This window comes from Castanea sativa, chromosome 1, assembly GCF_040712315.1.
Source record: "Castanea sativa cultivar Marrone di Chiusa Pesio chromosome 1, ASM4071231v1".
NCBI classification, from domain to species: Eukaryota; Viridiplantae; Streptophyta; class Magnoliopsida; order Fagales; family Fagaceae; genus Castanea; species Castanea sativa.
Genome location: NC_134013.1, coordinates 59,925,095 through 59,947,945, shown reverse-complemented (window position 1 = coordinate 59,947,945; position 22,851 = coordinate 59,925,095).

The window sequence follows — 22,851 nt, the reverse complement described above, 5'->3', positions numbered from 1 at the left end:
GTCCCAAAGAGGGATAAAAGCCAACTCGGAGAAAGTTCGGGCCATTCTTAACATGACATCATCTAAGACCGTCAAAGAGGTCCAAAAACTCACAAGAAGGATTGCAGCCCTCAATAGGTTCGTCTCTAAAGCAACGGATAAATGCCTACCTTTCTTCAAGACATTAAAGCAAGCTTTTACCTGGACTTATGAATGTGAAGTAGCATTTCAAGAACTCAAACGTTACCTGAGCAATCCACCCCTCTTGAGTCCATCCAAGGAGGGAGAAAATTTGTATTTATACCTGGCAGCGTCAGCCTCGGCCGTGAGCGCAGCCCTGATTTGAGAAGAGGACAAGAAACAACTCCCAGTTTACTATGTCAGCCAAGCTCTCCAAGGAGCAGAAGCTAGATATCCCAGGATTGAAAAGATTGCATTCACCTTAATAGTAGCTTCGCGCAAGCTGTAGCAGTATTTCGAGGCAAACCCCATCGTGGTGATGAAGGACCAACCCATCAAGAAGTCCATGAACAAGCCTGAGGCAGTAGGGAGAATGGTCCAGTGGAAAATTGAGCTCAGCCAGTTCAACATCAAGTACCACCCCAGAACAGCCATCAAGGCACAAGCTCTAGTGGACTTCATTGTTAAGTTCACCCTCCCAGAAGATGACAACCCCAACAATGAGACAGAACGGTGGACGATCCAGACTGATGGTTCGTCAGCTCAAAAGAGGGGGGGAGTAGGACTCATCATAAACACCTCTGACGGAGAAATGCTCAGATACGGAGTTCAACTGAAGTTTCCAACCACCAATAACGAGGCCCAGTACGAAGGAATATTGACGGGGCTAAGACTCGAGAAAGCACTTGGGGCTAAGAACCTGCTCATCTAGAGCGACTCGAAATTAGTAATAGGGCAGATCAAAGAAGAGTATGAAGCAAAGGAGGAAAGAATGCAGAAATACCTCAAGCTGACGAAACATCTAGCCCGGGAGTTTGATAAATTGGAGTTTGTGCAGATCCCAAGAGGCTAGAACATGGCAGCAGACGAGATCGCAAAAATGGCCTTGTCAGAGGAAGGGTCAACAAGCATGGAGTTAGACATGGAGATTCAAAAACGTCCCAACATTGAAGAAGTTCTAGCATTTGCAATCTAGAGCATAAACAACTGGATGACATTGATCGTGTCTTTTCTCCAAGACGGGCACCTCCTTCAGGACGCCAAGGAGGCCAAGAAGATCAAGAAGAGGGCAGCCAGATTTATGATCCTAAATGATACTTTATACAAAAGGGGCTTCTCCATGCCTTACTTGAACTGTGTTGACGAAGAAGAAGCCAAATACATCCTGGAAGAAATCCATGAAGGAATTTGTGGAGATCATTCTGGCCCTAGATCCTTGGTAAGCAAGGTCATTCGAATAGGTTATTTCTGGCCAACTATGTAGATGGACGCGGTGGAGCTCGTCAAGAAGTGTGATAAGTGTCAGAGGTTCGGGAATGTCCAGCGACTTCCAGCAGAGAGACTGACGACGATAGCATCCCCGTGGCCATTCGCACAATGGGGAATCGATATCATTGGCCAGTTGCCCCTGGGTAAAGGTCAGGTAAGATTCCTACTAGTTTTTATTGATTACTTCACAAAGTGGGTTGAAGCAGAGGCGATAGCGACCATCACAGATAATATCAGATAATGGCCGGCAGTTCGACAATGAAGGCTTCAAGGAATTCTTCTTGGGCCTAGGCATCAAGAACCAGTTCTCATCCCCAAGGCATCCACAGGCGAATGGGCAGACGGAGGTGACAAATTGAACACTCCTAAAGATTATTAAAGCGAAGCTGGACAACACGAAGGGTGCCTGGCCAGAAGAATTGCCCAATGTCTTGTGGGCCTACAAAACCACGGCTAGAACCCCAACAGGAGAAACTCTATTCAGACTTACTTATGGCACCGAAGTAGTAATCCCGGTTGAGGTAGGAGTGGCCAACATCAGGCGAGAGGTATTCCACGAAGAAAACAACGACGGCCAGCTACGAATCAACCTAGATTGCTTGGATGAGTAAGGGACAAAGCTTTTAACAGGATGATGAAGTACCAGCTGAAGATGGCCAAATATTACAACAAGAGGGTAAAACTTAGACGACTTGACATAGGCGACCTCGTCCTGCGTAAGGTCACTACGGCGACTACTGACTCTGCCTAAGGAAAGCTCGGCCCCACGTGGGAAGGACCCTACCGAGTCGTCCACTACTCCAGGCAAGACAGCTATCACCTAGAAACCTTAGATGGACAGAGGCTCCTACGACCATGGAACATTGAGCACTTGAAGAAGTACCACCAACAGATGTAACAAATAAGTGTATTCATTCCTGAAATTAATAAAAGAATTGTTTGGATAATATCTTCATGTAAACAGGTCTAATCGGCTCTAAGCCACAAAAGCCAAAGGATAATCTCAAAATGGCTAAGTAATAAGATTCCACCTAGACGGATGTAAATTACTGACGAAGCCAAAAGATTATCTCAAAAAGGGCTAAGTAATAAGATTTTGCTTAGACGGATGTAAATTACTGACGAAACCAAAAGATTATCTCAAAAAGGGCTAAGTAATAAGATTCCACTTAGACGGATGTAAATTACTGACGAAGCCAAAAGATTATCTCAAAGAGGGCTAAGTAATAAGATTCTGCCTAGACGGATGTACATTATTGACGAAGCCACCTCAAAATGGCTAAGTAATAAGATTCTGCTTAGACGGATGTACATTACTAACGAAGCCATCTCAAAAATAGCTGAGTAATAAGATTCCGCCTAGACGGATGTACATTACTAAAGAAACCATCTCAAAAATAGCTAAGTAACAAGATTCCACCTAGACGGACGTAAGTTACCGACGAAGACAAATAGGTGATAAGACCCCTAAAAGAGTGTAAGTCACAACGGAGCTCCACCTAGACGGATGTAAAGGTATTAATGAGACTCCATCAAGATGCAAGATACGAATAAAACAAAAAGACAAGAACCCTCCAACAAGTGTGTTTAAGGAAAAGTATCTGTTTAAAGAGAAATCTACAGCAACACAAGTCATAAATAAGTAAATATGCTATTGTCAATTTAGTTTAAAGCCCAAAAATCGTGGGCAGATGTCGTTACTTTTTCCAAACCAAAGGCCCATAAACACTGAGCTAAAGATATTGTTCTCAAAATAAGCCCAAAACATGATGGGCACCAAAAAAAAAAAAAAAAAGAGTGGAATTTTCCTTAAGTGATAAGTTCAGGAACAAGCAGTGGCGTCATCTCCAGTGGGGGCATTCTCGGAGACATCACCTTCAGAGGCCGAGGACTGGATAGCTTCATCAACAACCATCTCTTTATCCACTTCTTCCAAGTCCAAGTTCTCCAGGTCCACTCCAGAGGGATGTTTGACAAGGTACCTCCTCAAAAGTTCAAAACCCTTGAAATATCAACTGAAAAGGACGGTATTAAACTCGCCCATCTGCTGGAAAGCCTCAACGGTGTCAGCAGCAATGGTTTTGATCCTTTCCTTGGCACCCAACAATTGTTCGTCTTTTTCCAAGGTCAGCTGATGCTCAGCTCTGAGGTCGTCATTCAAAGTCTTGACCTTTTCCTTCAGGGTGGTGGCCTCGCCCATAGATTCTACGAGCTTCTTTCTCAGCGTAGAGTTCTCCAACTCCAGAGCTTCCATCCTGGGTACTAGCGATGCCACTTTAGCCTCTTGAGTGAGATACTCAGCAGTAATATGGAGGCTCTCTCCTAACACCTGAAAAGGAAATTGAAACTACTAGTAAAAAAGAAAAAGAAAGAGAGGAAGAAAAGGCTAAAAATTACACGAGCTGTTTACCTGAACAAGCTTATGGACATGGCGAGATGCAACTTCGTTGAAAGGCATGCCGGAAAAAACTTTCAAATCCTCGGGAGACGACTCCATGCGCCCTTTCCACTGCTAGCTTCTCGTCATCCCAGACGGTAGACGAACAGGAATTAGCTTTCTCCTTCCCTTTGTCAGATAGACGCAGCTTCTTTGACACGGGAGTGGGGATCTCTTCAATCGAAGTTGCAGGAGAAGCCGTCCTCGTTGTCTTAGTGCTAGAGACGAGGGGAGTGACAGAGGAACTCTTCCCTGTGACACGCACCACTTTCTTTCCGATGTTGGACAATGGTTCGTCTTTCTTCGATCTCATCTTTGCATACAAATCCTTGTTGAACTTGGTTGTCATCCTTACGAAGAGAAAAATACTTGTTAAAAGGAAAGCGAAGAGAAGACAACATGCAAGAAAAACCGACACTGACGAGCCAAGCACTTACTCTTTTTTCCCTCGATTTTAAGATTGCACAAGACGAAGGCAGATGGCTCTAGGCCAAGACAATGGAAGGAGAGAGTCCTCAGGTCCACCAGATCGTCCTAATCCTCAATTGTCTTCATGTATTCAATTGCTTTTTCCACTCGCTCTTTATACCTGCTCTTAAGCTTGGGATGTTTCTTGATTGCACAAGACAATGGACAAAGGAATTAAAGACTGAAGAAGTAAACACCACAAAACTCAAATGATAAGAGGAAATAATGACGCACCTAAGGTTGGGGTTCCCCACTGACGAGGTAACCTCGGGAGTTCACCTTAAACCCCTCTGGAGGAAGTCTCAAAGTCGTCCCCAGACACAAAGAAAAACCTGAACTTCCAATACTTGAAAGACAAAGGTAAACTACGGACGATCCTGGTCCTCCTCTCCCAAGGAACCAACTCATAGTACTCGTATTCCTTGGACTCTTTCAAACAATACAAATAGATGAGATCGTCTACTTTAAGCACACCACCGTCCGTAGCAGCCAGCCAAATCTCCATACAGTTGACCACTATCCTCCAGGAGTTGGGCATGAGCTGCCCTGGAGCAATACCAAAGCGGTCTAACAGCTCCATAAAGAATGGATGGACGGGGAACCTCAACCCACAGACGAAGGCAGATTCGTAAAAGCAGACCTCCTCAGGAAAGAAATGACATGCCCGATCTTCCTCATTGGGCAGACGGACCCTAACCCCCTCCGGGAAATGGAACCTATCCTTAAATCTACCTAATGTCTTAACATCTAGCCCACACACCTCCTTAAGGGCGTGAAAAGCCCTAACTTCTTGAAGAGTGGAAACGGCTGTATCTCCTTCCATTGGGTCGTCACTAGACGAGAACCTGGTCTCAAGCTCACTAGACCTAACCTCAGACATCCTCTCCTGCTCCCTCACCAAGTTCTCGAACCAATTGATTGACTGACGAAGCAAAGGCAACAAATTAGCCAAGGCAATGCTCAGACTGTTACTCTCAAAGATGAAATCTTCAAGATATGGAAAAACCCCTAGAGACCCTCCTAAACGCGTAAAAATGAAAGAAATTGAGGGGCAAGTTGTCCAAACCTCTGAACTACTAACCATGAAAAAACCCAAGAAACCAAACCAAAAGACAAATCCTAAAAACAAAAAAATCCTAGAAACCAACACAGAAGAAGAAGGAGAGGAAATCAGAAATTCACCACGGTATATGACTGTAAAAGAGAAGAATCGAAAGAAGAAAAGAGGGACGTACCTCAAGTGGAGAACGTAGAAAACTCCACCTCGCACCCGCTTAGAGAAAAGTCACAGAGAAAGAGATCGTAGGAGATACTCAGAGCAATGATAGGGTATTTGAAAAGATAAAAAGGAAAGAGGAGAAAATGTGAAGTTTTAAAACAAAGCCCAGAAAACCGAAAATCAGCGGGAAACCCAAGAGTTATACAATGGGAACAGTAACCGCACCAACCAAAACGCGCCATGTGGCCACGACCAGTATGGCGCTGCCACTACGCTTTTAATGCGGCACGAAACCCCAAGAGCCGCTTGCAGTCCAATAAACCTTTCATATTCTATGGTCGTCATGGCATGTCATGACGACCACAGAATCCGGGGGCATCTGATGGGACTGACGAAATCAACTACAGATGAGTTCAATACGACAGACGAGACCGCTCTTTGAGACGAGCCTAAGCAAGTGTCCACGTCACCGACGAGGATATTAGGATCATTCAATGCTGCCAATAATGCTCCGGATAATTACAAAACCAGTTGAACAGACCGTTGATGGCATATTAAAACCCCATTACTCAGCAGGAAGCGTTACCAAGAAAAATATTAACATCACAATATCAACCACAATGGCTAGAATCTAGAGCAACATATATAAAACCCTTACATTGCCAACACAAGGTACGGATACAATTACAAGATATACCAAATTATTCTTACCTGTTGTTATAAACTCCCTTGTACTGACTTTGGCATCAGAGGCGTTGTGACAGACACCACACCAGTGATCATTTTAGGGAATTGTTACTTCCACCACGACGCAAGCAAACACCCGGCTCCATCTGGACAAACTCACTACAACTGACGAACTTTTGCTTCTTCAATATATATATTCAGTATTTGTTTATTACTATTGTCTTGTACATTTATTTGTGTTATTGCTTTTTCTTAGATCTGTGTATTGTTCCTTTTGCATTATTACAAAAATAAATAGTTAAAATATACCCAACACTAGTATCTCAAGACCTAGAAACTCAAATTTAATGTGAAACTTGAGTCTCTAAAACTTGAGTTATCCAGATCTGCCAGATCTTCTTCTTTCGTTCTCCAGAGTTCTTCTTCTTCTTCTTCTTCTTCTTCTTGTTCTTGTTCTTCTTCTTTGTTCTCTAGATTTGTTCTTCAACTTCTCCTTCTTTTTCTTTTTCTTCTTCTTTCTCCTTTATAGATCTCAAGTCTGAGAGACTCGAGTTCCACATCTTAATTTGAGTTTTTAAGACTCGAGATGCTAGTTTACAAAAAAGGTTAAAAAACGTGCTTACTAACAAAAATGTTTTAAAAATCATGTTTAAAGAAAAATTTCACAAAAAAAATGGTGACCGGTGGAACATCCCAAACCCTCGTCACTGGCACGTTGAAACTCCTATCAAATCACAAAAATCTCCAAAACCATCGTGAACCACCCCTTATAGATTACAAAACCCACAACTCTACCCACTATTTGACCAAAAACACCAACCGCCACTTGCGAACCAATTGCTGATCCCACACCGCTTTGCCAACAGCAGCTTGCGGCCTCTATCTCTATTTGTGGACCCACATTGCATGAAGCTGTTTTTATGATGGTCCATGTAGCTTTGTTGTAATGCCGAGAGCATCATTTCCCTTTTCTCTCTTAGTGAAGTGAGGGCTATTTGTTGAGCTGTGTTTGTTTGAAGTTTGGGTTTGATGGTTGTAACGAGTAACGAATGTTCATGTGGTTGGCTAGGTTTGTTGTGAGCCAAATTGAGTGTATGATAATTGTTCAAAGAAAATTTATGGATTTGTTCAAAGAAAATTTCTCTGGTTAGCTAGGTTTGCTGTTGTTTTTGTGAGTCGAAATGGTTGGGTATTTTTTTGTGTGTGTTTGTTTTAAAGGTAAATAAATGAGTTTGTTGATGATAGGATTTTTAGATTTGCTAATTTTCTATGTTTTTTAATATTTAGGGTTTGCAAAATTTTTGTGATCTGCTAGATTTTGGTATGGATTGGATTGTTAGATCTTTGCATCTATTTGGGTGGCAAGAAAATTGCCAAGAAAATGCTATGGTGATTTTTATTTTAATTTATACAAGTTTTTTATATTTAGATAATTCTTTTAATTTTAAAAGATTTTTTTTAATATTAAGTAAGTGATGTGGCACGACTAATTAAAGTGGCACCCTTTCATTGAAAAAAAAATATACACACATGACAATTTGATGTGGCATTTAACAAACATGTCCGAAAAAATGGATGGGGGATTGCTAATGTAAACGGATTGAAACTTTAGGGTGTGAAATTCAAATTTTGAAATTTTAAGGTGTTAAATCTAAAGACTCTCCAAACTTTAGAGGTGTACTTTGCAATTTAACCTAAAAAATCAACAAATAAAATAAAAATTCTAAAAAAATAATGGAATTACTGATTTATGTAAGAAGAGTTATCAATGGACGTAATTTAACATAGACAAAAGATAGATATGATTTTCTTCATGCCCAGTATTCATTGTCGGTTGGAAAAATATTAAAACTATTATAATTTGTACAAAAAAAAAAAAAACAAAAACACATATAAACTGATGTAGCAATAAGTGTAATTCGCGTCACACCAGCATTATGATAAATAAAATTATCAAATACTTTTTCATTTTGTATCTTTGGTACAAATACATTAGTTTGTCTAATTTATTTTATAAAATTTATAATAATCGCACTATTACTCGTGTTTGTTTATTCCCAAAAAATAAAGCCATGAAAATATTATCTGAACAGTTACAGACCAGCTATTACTACTTTGTTCAGGAATAAAGAGATAAAGTTAAAGAAAAAGAGAAAGGTCCTGCCAGTAAAAAGCTAAAGTTGGAAAATGCGATGCTTGAAAGTCAAGCATTTGTTACGCATGAAACTATATATTTTAGACAGTAGATATGAAAAATACTTCGAATGGTAGAAACAAAAATATAAAAGATTTCGATAAAAAAAAAACTCTTCAAATTTTTCATATATTTTTATAGTAATTGTGCATTTTAAAAATTTAACCGTTGAATTGTATGTTCTTATTTTATCTTTCGTGCTTGCGAAATTTCAAGAAAATGAAAAATCAATTGCTATGTCAACAAACAAATGTTAAAATTTTAAGTTTTTGTGTTCTAAAATTGTGTATAAAAAATAATTTTATCGATTAAATAGTAAATAACATCCGATTTGAACGAAATTTGATATATGCATTAACTATTAAGAACATAAAAAACATGAAATTCAATAATTAAATTTTCAAAATTCATACTCAAAAAATATATATATGAGAAGTTTGAAGAATTTATCTCTAAACTAGTTTGGAGAGAAACTTTGTTCAAATATTTCAACTCCTCCTAATTACAAAAAGTATTTAATCTTTTTTATGGAGTATAGACAAGTGGGGTGAGTTTATGAGATCTAACTAGTTCAGCTGGTAAAAACTTTTGTCATTGAATAAGAAACTTGGAATTCAAATCCTGTTTACACTAAAAATAGAAAACCAATTACACAAAAAATAAAAAATTAATTAGTGTCTTGAGCTGATGATAGAGCAATAATTATAAAAAGATTGTATTATAGAAATAAAAGAAGAAAAAAAGTGGGGGTGGGTACCGTATGGGGAGAATTGAATAATAGAATGTACCACTTTACGTTGAAAAGAAGAGATCAATTATTAGAGAATTTGCAAGTGGAAAAGCATTTATATTATTCAAATAAATAATGAAGAAATCGACTTTCCATATATATATATATATGGTTTAAAGTTGTTGGAATCGTAATTGATTATACTAGTAAGCTAGTAAGCTTTGTCTACTTTTTATTTCTTTATTAATTTACAGTAGGTTCATCGTACGTAATTGGTTAGAGGGGAGCTCATTAATTGGAGAGAGAAGCCTAATATCGAACTCGAATACCCAAAGTCCGAGTGAGACACATTACATTTCTGCCGACAAATTGCTATTGGTTTCTCATCCAAAAAGGTCACTAGCTAAATATTATATTAACCATGATTATTTATCAGGAGTACTTTTTTTTTTTTTTTGAGTACGTGATGTAATTATCTTGGAGCAAACCTTTGTTTAAGGATCTCTTGTCTTACGGGCCTTTTTTTTTTTTTTTATTTTAATTTTTGTGTGGATTAAAACTGTTTCTATAGATTATCAATAAAATAAAAAAGTGAGCAACAAAAGTTTCTACGGGCTTTTCACTTTTTCTAGTGTTTAATTGATATTTTTTAATATTTTTAACGGAGACATTCAATATTTAAATCTCTCATCACCAATTACTTAATTATAAAAATAAATAAATAAATTCAAATATATGAGAGAAGACACACCATAAATTCTACTCAAAATTTATGGTAATTTTAAAAAATATGTAAGGCAAATTATACTATACACAACACATTCTCTTAAGCGTGAAGTTGCTCCATTCTCTGGTAAATATTATCATAATTTTTGAATGAAAGTTGTGGTGTACTTTTGTGTTATAACCCCTTCTCCTCTCTCTTTAAAAAACAAAAACAAAAAGACTTATTGGTATTTTTAATAAGGAAAATGCTAACATCACAAAGTAAAAGAAAAAAAAGAAGAAGGAAGAACACTATTAAAGATACTATATATTTTATTAAATAAAGTTTACAAATTGACGTGACGATAGATGTGATTAATAAGGTTCATCAGAAATAAATATATGAATTACTAATTTTTTTAGTGATGTTAGCATTTAAACACAACACAAAAGTAATTAAGAAATTTGTTTATTACATGTTATGGATGTGACATCAATCACATTCATTTTAACGCTAGTATGAAAAATTGAGTGAATTTTTTGACATAAATTTTTAAAACATATCTAGAAAAATTTATAACATCCCTACTATTACTCTTTTTTTTTAAAAAAAAACTAAAATTTTATTATAAAAAAACCTACAAATTAATGTGAAAGTAGAATAATTGGTACCTCTTAATAACATAATAAATTATAACATTGAATTTATATTATCTCTAACATTAGCATTAGAGTCATAAAATAAAAAGTCCTCGATGTGATGTCATGCAAGGACGTAAGGAAAAAAACGAAAAAGAATTCCACAAAAAGTATGACACGTGGAATCATCAAATTTAAATAATACTATCTAGTGCATTATCCTTTTCCTTTTGGTCATCACTCTCTTCTTTTACTCACTATAAAGCAAGTGTCCCTGTGGAAGTATACAATGTCTGTGAAAGAGTTGTGGAGCGAGATCAAGAAGCTATAGTACTAGCAAGGGAGTGAGATAGATAGAGGAACAGTACTAGTGCTGAAATGGAAGTTCAAAAGGGAAGGGGAGGGATGTATCCCCTGGCAATATTATTTGTGATGGTGATGCTCCTTATTAACGCATATTGTTGTGCAGGTTCTGTTGTCGTTGTTGAGAGCAACACCACCACTGTCCGGTACAATGGCCGGGTCGAAGAAAGCCTGATCGAGTACGACTTGGAGTTGGAGTACCTCTTGAACCCCAAAATAAGCCGGATTCTTGTTAGTTATAAACCACCTGTTACCGGTCAGTCCAAAAATCCTAACAAACCTTGTACAAAATGCAGCGATAAATGTGCTAATCCCTCACCATACAAGAGAGACCAACACTGCTAGAAATAAAGCTTGTAAAAGCCCGCAGAAGTGGGGTCGTCAATGTGTTTCCATGTCCAACTCCTGTTATCCCTTTATTTAGGTGTGGTTGTATGTCTGTTGTTTGTTTCTTTCCTATAAGGAGTGCCAATCGGTTTATCTGCGCGTGTCTATATATAATTAACGTTTTTTTTTTTTTAATTTTAATTTTTATTTTTATGGGGCGTATCTTTTGTTGAATAATAATTCTGCAATGACGATCCTCCTGGAGTTATTTATTATTATTTTTTTTTTGGGGAATACTCGTCCCTTTTTATCTATGGAGAAGTTTACAATTCCTCTTTAAATTATAGAATGGAGGAGTCAAAATCTTTTAACTATTTTCTCCGTCCCATTCTATGTATCACTAATAAAATTCTGCCAGGTGCCCATTAATTTTTAAATTTATGCTTATAATTTCTCTTACCTTAAATAAATGATTAAAAAAAAAAAGGGTTCTTATACCACCACCGTCAAGCTCCACCAACGGCACTGACAAAAACCACCACCAACCACAGTGGCGCGTACCACAAACTGTCCTTGAAGACTTACATATCTGTTGAATGTTCCCCATTAATGCACACTTCCGCCCATTAACACCCTCCCCCCCCCTCCCAAAAAAAAAAATAAAAAACTCCTTATCTACCTATTGCCTTTTTCCTCTTAAGCAAACAAAACCACTACCCCTGTGAACCCCAAAACCAAACTTAACCCAACAATGTGAGCAATCAATCCCAAACGATTCATTCTTGTCAACGACATTGAAGTTTTGTTGGGTTGCTAAGTTTGAGTTGTTTAAGGTGAACAGATTTATTCGGTCTTCTTTAGGGGCAGTTTGAGGTGTTGGTGAGGTTATGGTGGTGGTCTTTGTGAGTGCCGGTGGCGTAAGTTGATGGTGGTGGTGGGGATAAGAAGCATTTTTTTTTTTTTTGTTATCCTTTATTTTAAGTAAGAGAAATTAAAAGAATAAATTTAGGAATTTATGAACGTGTAACATAATTTTATTGGTGACACATAGAAGGGTGAAGAGAAAATGGTACAGAAAATTTTGATTCAGAAAATGTCCAGCTCAATAAAAGTGAGCAAATAACCCCATACTCTATTAACGCTTTACAGAAACTTTTGATTCCTAGTATATTTTACAATAAAATAACTTAAAAACCATTGAGGGGAGGAATACAAATTACCCCATAGTTAAGGGGGAGTGCAAATGACACAGCATTAAAGACCAAATTAATTCAAAAAATGTGCATTAATAGAAGAAAAACTTAATTTATTAAAAGAAATATTTGATTAACATAAATTTTTTTAAGTAAATGTAAGTTATAAATTGTTTTTATTTTTATTTTTTTTGATGCTTGGTTTTAATTTAGAGGAAATTACACTTTTTCACTTAAAACTATATTTTATTTTACACTTTGCCTTGTGAACAATTGATTTCTCAAATCAAAAACTTTGTAATACTTAATTCCTTATTTTCTGTTTTGCTATTAAGTTTGACGGAAAATATAAGTATGTGCACCACACGTGAGCTAGACTCCATGCTTAAAGTCTAAAGATAAAAATACCCCTCCAACGTCTCTGGCTTTTTCTTGAGAAAATCTAATGGCTAGACCCCTGGAAAAAAAATCTTAGAACAAAACACATTTATGATAGAACAAAAAAATCACATACACAGCAAAACCAAATTTAAACAAAAAAGAACCCAACAAATTCTCCTGTAGAGACTGGGTTTTTCCCTCACCATTATACCAACCTCTTGAGATTGCCAAAATCCCTCGTAAACCTCAGAAACTCAGATGCAAAAGCCACTCCTTTAAAGACAAATGAAAAAATTTCTTGAAGCACCTTGAACGTCAATGATGCCCAGTGAAAGAAAGCCACTGTAGATGTCGTCACCATAGATAAAATGATTTGGATCCTCTTCATTTCCCTTGAAATGGAGAGGATTAGGCTAATTTCCATTTCCCTTGAAATGAGGAGTGTCCATTTAGAGGCATTGATTCACAGTGAAAAAAAAAATCAATGGTCTAGATTTTACCAACTCAATAACTCTAGTTTAATTTAACCACATTTAAATTTTTAATGAGTTGGAAAAATCTTAAATTTATATATTTATTCCACTTTGAATCATAATTCTAAGGCTTGCTTGTTAAGGGGAGGACGGAGGAAGAGTAGAATAAAATTGGATGAAAATTAGGCTAATTTCCAGCCAACTCTATTTTCTCTCCTTCAATCCAAACGGGCCATAAATGGAAACTATCCATTTCATTTTGCAATCGAGAGGATCCAAATCCTACATAAAGGGGGAGGGTGATCTCCCTATTTCCCCACTTTTTAATTCAACCATGACAATTAGTCTGCTTGCTTTAGGGTGTGTTTGGTTGGGGTGAAAACATAGAGGATGAAAAATAAGGAGAAAAAAATAGAGTGAAAAATGCCGTTTTCCACTGTTTGGTTGAGGAAGGAAAATAAGAGAGACTGAAAATATGGAAGAAAGTTTTTCCTCCTGGACTCACTTTTTTTATCCTCCCAAATTGGGAGAAAAATAAGGAGGAAAAAGTGCTGAAAAATCCATTTTACATCAATACCCTCTCATCTACTCTCACTTTATTTAATGAGTACAAATAAATCTATTTCTTACATATTATATAACAAGGGTATAATAGTCAATTTATATAAATTACATTTTCTATCATTCCTCTTTTCTCTCCAACCAAATAAAAGAGTTTTCCACTCTCCCACTATTCCACTCCTCCAACCAAACACATAAGAGGGAAAGCCAAATATTTTCTATCCTCCCACTTTTTCACTCCTCCAACCAAACAGACCCTTAGAATGAACATTCAAGGTACTTAGAGCATGTTTCTTTGCCTATCTTTTTCTTTTGTGTTTTCAATTTTAATGAGGTATTAGAGCATGTTGACGAAGTTACAATTGAAGCAAGATTGTCAAGGCGAGGGGTAAAGTTTAAAAAATAGGGTAAAACCTTTTTCGTTTGTTTGTTAATTGTTCTTTTTCTTAGGTGAAGAGAGAATACAACTCTATATATAGCTCATACAATGACTAAGTTTTGTTCTCTTCTATAAATTCTGTATTTAGTTAGCTTTAATAACTCTTCCCTGCAGCATTTGTCGGATGCGTGGAAGAGAGACTGTGATCTTCTTGATGTTATATATTCCTTGCGCTTCTTGATGAAGTTATTTGTTTCTTGTAAAAAAAAATCAACAAATAAAATTAAAAAGATAAAGTTTAACTACAAAATTGGTTGTAGCTTAAGATTACAACCTTATTCAATATCTTTTTATTGAAAGTGAATTTTGACATATCCACCATTGAATTACATCTTTTTCTTATATCTTTCATGCTTGCAAAATTTTTAGAAAATTAAAGATCAATAGCTATGTCATCAATAATATTTTAAATTGCAAGTTTTTCTAGTTTAAAATTATGCATAAAATATAAGCTTATAGACTATATAGTAAATAATATCCCATTGAAACAAAATTTGACATGTGTATTAAGAGCGTAAAGAACATACAATTCAACTGTTTGATTTTCAAAATATGTAGTAATGTTTATTTTATTGAGTAAAGTTGTAGATTTAGGCTACAATTAATTTTATAACTGAACTTTATCCATAAAAAAAAAAATACTAAAGTATAATGGAGGGCAAGGATTTGCTGCAAATTAAGTTGCAGCAATTCCTGCAAAATGCACATGTGTCAAGTGGCCATTTGGTAAAAAATTCAATCTGGACATGAAAATTTTCATTTAAATATAAGTCTAGATAGGTGTCTATCTGAGGTATTGACACATGTGTACTTTAGCAGGAGTTGCTGCAACTTAGTTTGCAATAAATCTTTACCCATATTAAATTACTGATGTATGTAAGGAGAAATATCAATGGATGTGATCTAACATGCAATAAAATAGATACGATTTCCTTTGTGCCCCTATTCATTACTTGTTGGAAAATATTAAAACTATTACAAATTTTACAAAAACACAAAAACACTCATAAAACTGATGTAGCATTAAGTGTAATTTGTGTTACACCATAAGTATAATAAATAAAATATTCAAACAATTTTTCATCTTGTACCTTAGATAAAAATATTTTATATTGTCAAATTTATGTAGTAAAATTTTGGCTAAAATGCAAAACTGACCTTTTAACATTCTTCAGGTTTCATTTCAGTTCTTTAAGTTTCAAATTTTTTCAATTAAGGCCTTGTCGTTAATTTTTGTTAAAATTTTTGAAAAAAAAATCTGGAAAATATTTTTCAATCATTAATTGAATTTTTTTAATTAAAAAAATTTGAAGAAAAATTTATAAAAATGAAAAATTAAGCACAACATATAGCAAAAGTTGATGGAAAAGCCTTAATTGAATAAACTTGAAAGTTAAAGGACTGAAATGAATAAAAATAAAATTAAAAGATTGAAATGAAATCTGAAGAAACTTAGAGGACCAATTTTACATTTTACCCTAAAATGTAATAATTTAAAACAACTGCAAAATCACTCATATTTGTTTATCCCCAAAAAAGCCATGAAATTATTATCTGAACAGTTTACAGACCAAGCCACTACTACTTTGTTCCGGAATAAAGAAATAAAGTTAAAGAAAAAGAGAAAGAGAAAGAGAAAGGAACTGTTAGAAAAAAGCTAGAGTTGGTAAATGCGATGCGTGCCATTTCGTAATTACCATATATGTGAAAGCCAAGCATTTTTTACGCATGAAATTATATATTCTAGACAGTAGACCTGAAAAGTACTTTGAATTGTAGAAACATAAATATAAAAGATTTCAACTCCTCCTAATTACCCCAAAGTACATCTTCTTCTTATTTATTTATTTTAAATGTGTGGTCTATATATAAACAAGTGGGGTGAGTATATGAGTTCCAATTAATTCGGTTGGTAATGTCTTTCATTGTCAAAAATCGAAATTGGAGTTCAACCAATCAAGCAATCATCGTAGAACATATATAAAGTGGGGTGAGTACTGTTTGGGGAGAATTTTATAATAGAATGTATCGCATTACGTTCGAAAAGAAGAGAATTTATAAGTGGAAAAACATTTATATCATTCAAATAAATAATGAAGAAATCAACTTTCCATTTTTTTTAAAGTTGTTTGAATCATGATTGATTATACTAGTAAGTTTTTCTACTTTATTTATTTACAATAGGTTTATCGTAAATGGTTAGAGCTCATTGGTGGGGATAAAAATTTTTCCTCGCCCTGTCACACTTTGCTTCTCCTCGTGTGTATTATATCTGCCCCATAGAGATGGTTGGGTGGGGATGGGGCAAGTTTTTTTTTTCCACACCCTGTGGCGGGGTAAGGATGGATTTAAGCTTTTTGGCCCTGCCTCACCCTACTCTATTAGTGTTAATGAATTAATTAGTTTGTATTACTAAGTATTTAAATATATGAATATTAAGACCTTTTGTTTTCTTGTGATATTTGTTGATGCCTCGCGGCGGTCGACCACCCGTCGCGGCGACGCTTGCGCGCGCCTGTGTGTAGGCTCAGGAGCTTGGGTGCTTTGAAGCAAGTCAAAACCTCTGGTGTGTGTGACTGAATCAGGTCAATTTTAATCGAATTACCAAAGGTAAGTGAAGTCGCCACCAGTCATTGGGTTTTTTCTAAAATGTGATTGGTCGCTTGACTCTATTTGATTTTATTACCAATCCTAAGTTAAGAAAAAGGTAGTTTTTCCTAATCTAATGTGGATGGATAAAAAATCTTGATTATTGAGTTTGGAAGTTTGGTTATGTGTGGGGAAGGTGTTAGGCACCTTACAATGCCTGTTTATAGACAGTCCTCTGTTTTGGTAAAATCTTAATTTTTGGACATTGGTAATTAAAAACGAGCTATTGGCATCAGCTTTCGGGGATTTAACAGGATCGGGCTTTGAGGTTTGGATTCGGTCTTGATCAATGCTTCACTAGTATGTTTTGGAATTGTTGCCAAATTTTTCCGTGACGAAAACCTAGTAGCATTTTGCGTTATTTTCGTGGCAGAAATCCGACAGTGCTTTGCCTTAAGTGCTTCATAGCAAACAAAATGCTATTCTCACCAAGATTTCACTGTGAGAATACGACAACGAAGGTGCCTCATTTTCATGGTGAAAATCTGGCAGAGTTTCATGTTTGGTGCGCTATGGTGCACCTCATGCTTGTGCATATGGCGCGCGTCAGCGTGTTAATATTAGGGCGAGCCGAAGCTTACCAAAGCATTAAACGTGTTGATGTGTGTCACATATACAGGGAAACTGATGTCACTTAAACTGACATGGATCGAAACAATCACACCGCGATGATCATGCATATGAGTATACACCTACGACAGTCGCCTTGAGTGCATACCCACACTACAAAGTCAAGAGTACTCATGATTATGAGAGGGTTGCTCTCCTAAACATAAGAGTCCATCATACAATGTGCATGATCATCCATGAATAGGGGCACACACACACACGCGCGCGCGCGCACGCACACACACACACATCATGCACAATGCTAGCATGCAGAGTGGGAAAGTAAAGCAAACATTGCCTACATCCAAAGGGTATGGCCCAACAAGGTACAAGAAATATAAAACTGACATTGTCATACCCTAAGAATGCAGCCCAAACAAGGTACAAGGAAGGGAACCCCTAATACATGGTTCTGTAGAAGGCTAAAAGAGAGAGAAAGTAAGAGAAGACCACTCAGAGAGGCTAGGCCTCTTAATCTACTCAATATTGCCCTTTTTTGGGGTTGCATCTTCTTGTTTGCATCCTTGCCCTTTTTAGCTTGCGTCTTAGAAGTTGCGTCCTTGCTCCAAGCATCCTCGCTTTAAGTGTGTACATGCAACAATCAAAGAAAACAAGCCAGCAAACATGCAAAGGAGATAGCAAAGAGATAAAGGAAACACACGAAAGGGGAAACAAGCATGGAAAGCACACGAAGGGGCAAGCACACATGTTATCAAGCAAAGGGGTGTCCTTGGAGGACATAATGTAGGTTTGGATTTGGTGTCCATAGTTCCATGAGATTAGAGTATGGACAGCACGTGTGCCATCAAATAAATTTCCTAAAAGGGGACTTAGGGTCTTGTGTATCAAGGATGGGTGTGAACCTGCATGAGATTGTAGGAATTAGGCTTGATGACACAAACAAGCACCCCCAAAAAGCCACATGCATGAACATATAGGCAAATGTGCAAATGTAAAGAAACAAAGATAGCCAAACAAGATGGCACAAAGCAAGAAAGGCAAGTATATCACATGGAGTGAAAATGGGGATGCATCGAGCAAACCAACATCACAGAGATGCATATCCATAAATGGTTGCAACCAAATAGACCACAAGAGGGACGGATGCAATCAAACTGGCAAGTGGTCCCAAAGGCCAACAAGCACGAACCCACGGAGGGCACAAAGCATGGCATGAGCCTAGATCTAGTCAGACAAATATGGATCTAAAACATAAAAGCAAGCAAGCATACACATGCATAAAGGAAATGGTTCAAACCCTTTGATATAGGCCTAGGTGTATGGGTGTAGGCCTAGACCACAAGATCTAGATTTACATCCTTCCTAAGGGCCTAAGCACAAGAAAAAGGTATAACAAGAGAAAAAGGCAAAGCCAAACATTAGACATAGCCTCCAACATATAGATTTAAACACATAAACATGGCAAGGAGCGCATAAACATGTTAGAAAGCAAGGAGACATGCTATAAAAGCTATAAGGCATGCTAGGAAGTAAGATATACCAAGATATACTATAAAAAGCAATAAAGCATGTTATAAAGCAAGAAAAAGCAATAAAAGATGCAAGGAAAGTAAATGGGTGTAGATAGTAGCTAAAAAGCTACATATACACCCCTAAACCTCAAATCCAAGGTCCTAAGATCAAGGAGAGGAAAAAGAGTGCAAGAATCCTACCTCTTGATCATGGAGAAAAGAGAGAAATCAAAGGTTTTTTGGTGTATTTGGGAGAGAATTTAGAGAGGAAAAGAGAGAGAATCTGCTTAGAAAAGTGCTCCAAAATGCCCAAAATCTTTTTTGTTTTTTTGGTTTGAGGGGGATCTGGGGGTATTTATAGCTGAAAAATGATTGTTCAGCTTCTAGGCCAGCTCCGGCGGCCCTTTAGGGTGCCCTGGGTTGGTTGCTGATGTCAGCAATCCTGACTTTTTCTGGTTCTGGCTTTGATCGCATATTTAAAGGTCTTTTCGGACTTCGATTGTGATGATCTTAGTGTCCTTGAAATGGTTTGGATGTATAGTTTCCAAAAAATCAAAGAAATTGAAATTTCAATGGTCGGATAAAAAGTTATGCCCTCGAGAAGCATGCTGACGTGCTCCGTATAGTTTTCTAGATATCTCAACCGTTTTAACTCCGATTTTACCCCATGCATATTTTTTGGAAATGGAATTCAATAATATTTGTAATGACATTGTCCCCAACCTATTTTGATGGTCGGATCAAAATAAAGGTTTTTGGTGCCCCTTAGAGTCAACTTCATGTCAAACTTGGTCAAAGTTGGCAAAACCTCCGAGTAGTTTGGGTTTGATATAAAATCATGAAAAATGTTGTTTTGGGGTTATTTTGACCATCGTTGACCTTTGGTCAACCAAGGGTTGACTATGGGCATTTTGGTCAATTTGGCCTAAAAAGGAACTTTGAGTGCTCCGATGCCTAACCGGGTTGCGCCATGTCGATCTAGATGTTTCCATGGCCCCATGGAGAAAAGTTAATATTTTTGGAATTTTCGAGGTTCGGCACGCAAATCGAGGGCAGACAAAATACAGTATATATAATATTGTATTGTTAAAAACTTTGGATACTATTGTTTAGTACTTACTAAAAATTTGTTTGATCTGATATAATAAATTTAATTGTAATTTCAAGTATATTTATATTAATGAAGCTGGTTTTATAAAAAAATTTGTAATAGGTGTGGGCGAGGTGTGTTAGATTAATACGAAGTAGAGTTTTATGGGATAGGACCCCGTAAAGCTCCAATGGATAGGGATGAGGTAAGGCAGTTTGTCTCGCTATGCAGTGCAAGACAGGGGTGAAGACCTCATCTTTCTTCCTCGTCCCGCCCCATTAATATTGCCATCTCTACTCATTGGAGAGAGAAACCTAAATTACCTAATATCGAATTCGAGTAGATTTTTTTTAAAGAGATAATTACACTATGCTGCAAACCCCACAACTTGAATACTTCCTCCCTAAACCCTTTCTCCCCTAAATCCTTTCTCCTCTCACATTCATAGTGAGGGCCACTCATTAAATTTATAGTGGGATTTACCATGAATTTAAGATTAGGGAACATCATTTCACTACACCCTAGGGGTACCTAAAAATAAGTTTCCCCTATAAGGAGTGTCAATCGGTTTTTTAGTGCATATATATATAATCTATGCATCTTTTGTTGAATAATAATTCTACAATGATGACCCTTCAAGAATTATTTTGTTTTTGGTTTTGGTTTTTTGGAACACTTTCCCTCTTTTATATATGGGGGAGGTTCACAATTCCTAGTAACATTATAGAATCGAGCAATGTCCCCCTCCTTAACTATCAAAATTGAACAAATACCCCCTACTCTATTAATACATGATAGAATATTTTGATTTGATTCCTAATATAAAATTACTAAAATATCATTGAGGGTAGGAATGCAAATCACCCAATAGTTACAAGGGGGAGTGAAAATGGCCCAATATTGTAGATATAATTAATTCATAAAAAAAAATGTTCATTAATAGAAGAAAAACTTAACTAATTTTAAAAAAATTGATTAAAATAAGAAAATATAAAGCAAATGCAAATGCAAATGTAATTTATAATTTGTTTTTTGTGATTGGTTTTAAATTTAAGGGAAATTAAACTTTTCCACCTTACCTATATTCCATTTTACATTTCACCCCTTGAAGGGTTTGAACTATCAAAAAGAATGATTGACCCCCTAACTCGAAAACTTTGTAATGCTTAAGCGCTTACTATCTATTTTGCTGTTAAGTTTGATGGAAAATGCAAGCATGTGTACCAAAAATGAGCTGGACTCTACACTTAAAGTTAAAAGACAAAAATACCCCTTTAACATCTCTGTTTTTTTGTTGAGAAAATCTAAAGGCTAAATGATGGAGGACTATGGCAGCCACCATTGAAGACATATAAAAGGTGTCCTAAAAATTTTAATTAATTTTAAGTGTCGAGAGTATTTTAGTAATTTTATGTTTTCTGGAATGGGCTGTGTTATTAGTCCATTGGGTTTTATTTTAGTTTATTTAAGTTTAGAGTCTAAGTCCAAGTGTTATTAGGGTTTTAAGAAATTCTGGTTCTACTAGGATTAGTTATTAATCTTCTATTTAAAGACTTGTAGTATTTTCTATTGAGAGTCTATTTAAAGGTCTTGGTTCAAAGTGGAATAAATCTATGGTTTATATTTTGCCAACTCAATAACTCTAATTTAGTTTAATCACATTTTCAATGAGTTGGAAAAATTTAAATTATATATGTATTCCACCTTGATTCACAATCTTTAAATGTGCACTCCCCCCCCCCCCCCCCCACACTCTTTAATTCAACTAAGATAAGCAATTGGTCTGCTTGCTTTAGGATGGACATCTGCTAAGGTACTTAGAGCATGTTTCTCTGCCTATCTTTTCCTTTTTTGTTTTTCAATTTTAATGATGTATTAGAGCATGTTGACGAAGTCACAATTGAAGCAAGATTGTCCAGGCAGAGGGGTAAAGTTTAAAAAATAGGGTAAAATGTAAGTGTATTATATTAGGTTCTCTAATTAAGTTGAAACACATAACTACATTAAATTTAATTGTCATTAAAAAAAGTATTAAAAATTAAACATTTGCAATCTTAGAATAGAGCCATTCTTTATCCCAATTCAAACCCAAACCTGGAAATTGAAACCCATACTAGATTGATTATGAAAAAAAAAAAAAAATCAGATCATGATTGATGCGTGTGGCTGAAGTTTCATAGAGTTATAATAACAATAAAATTACATGAGCAAGACCAAGACAGTAAACAAACCAAACCAATATAATTTCAACTTATGACATCCACTCAATGATGATTGTTTTTTGTCACTAGGCTAAGATATCAAATGGGCAACACACTGTGAAAATTGGAGCCAAAAAGACTGTACTTTAATGAAGGAGATAAGTTTCTCTACATCTTGGAGTAAACGGCACCACCAAAGCATCTCTGACTTGACGGGAATCAATTCAGCAAAAAAAAAAAAAAAAAAGATCATGTTCACCAGTAGTCATTTTAAAGGAAATTCAATTTTCTTCAATCCGAGCTTGAATTTGTTTTGATCAAACGATTGAATTTTGATCAAATTACGGTCGAGCTTGGCTTGACCATGGTCAAACTTGAGAATTTAAAAAAAAAAAAAAATTTAGATATAAAATGATGGAAGTTGGTGTTCGGGGTATCTTTCCACCAATCAACTCGATCAAGATTTGGTTAACTAGGGTAGTTTTGGTCATTTTGCCTTTTGGACCGAAAAATTGGTTGAATCGACATCCAAACGAAACAAATTAAATTATTTTTAACATCCCCATGATCTCAAGATTAAAATATG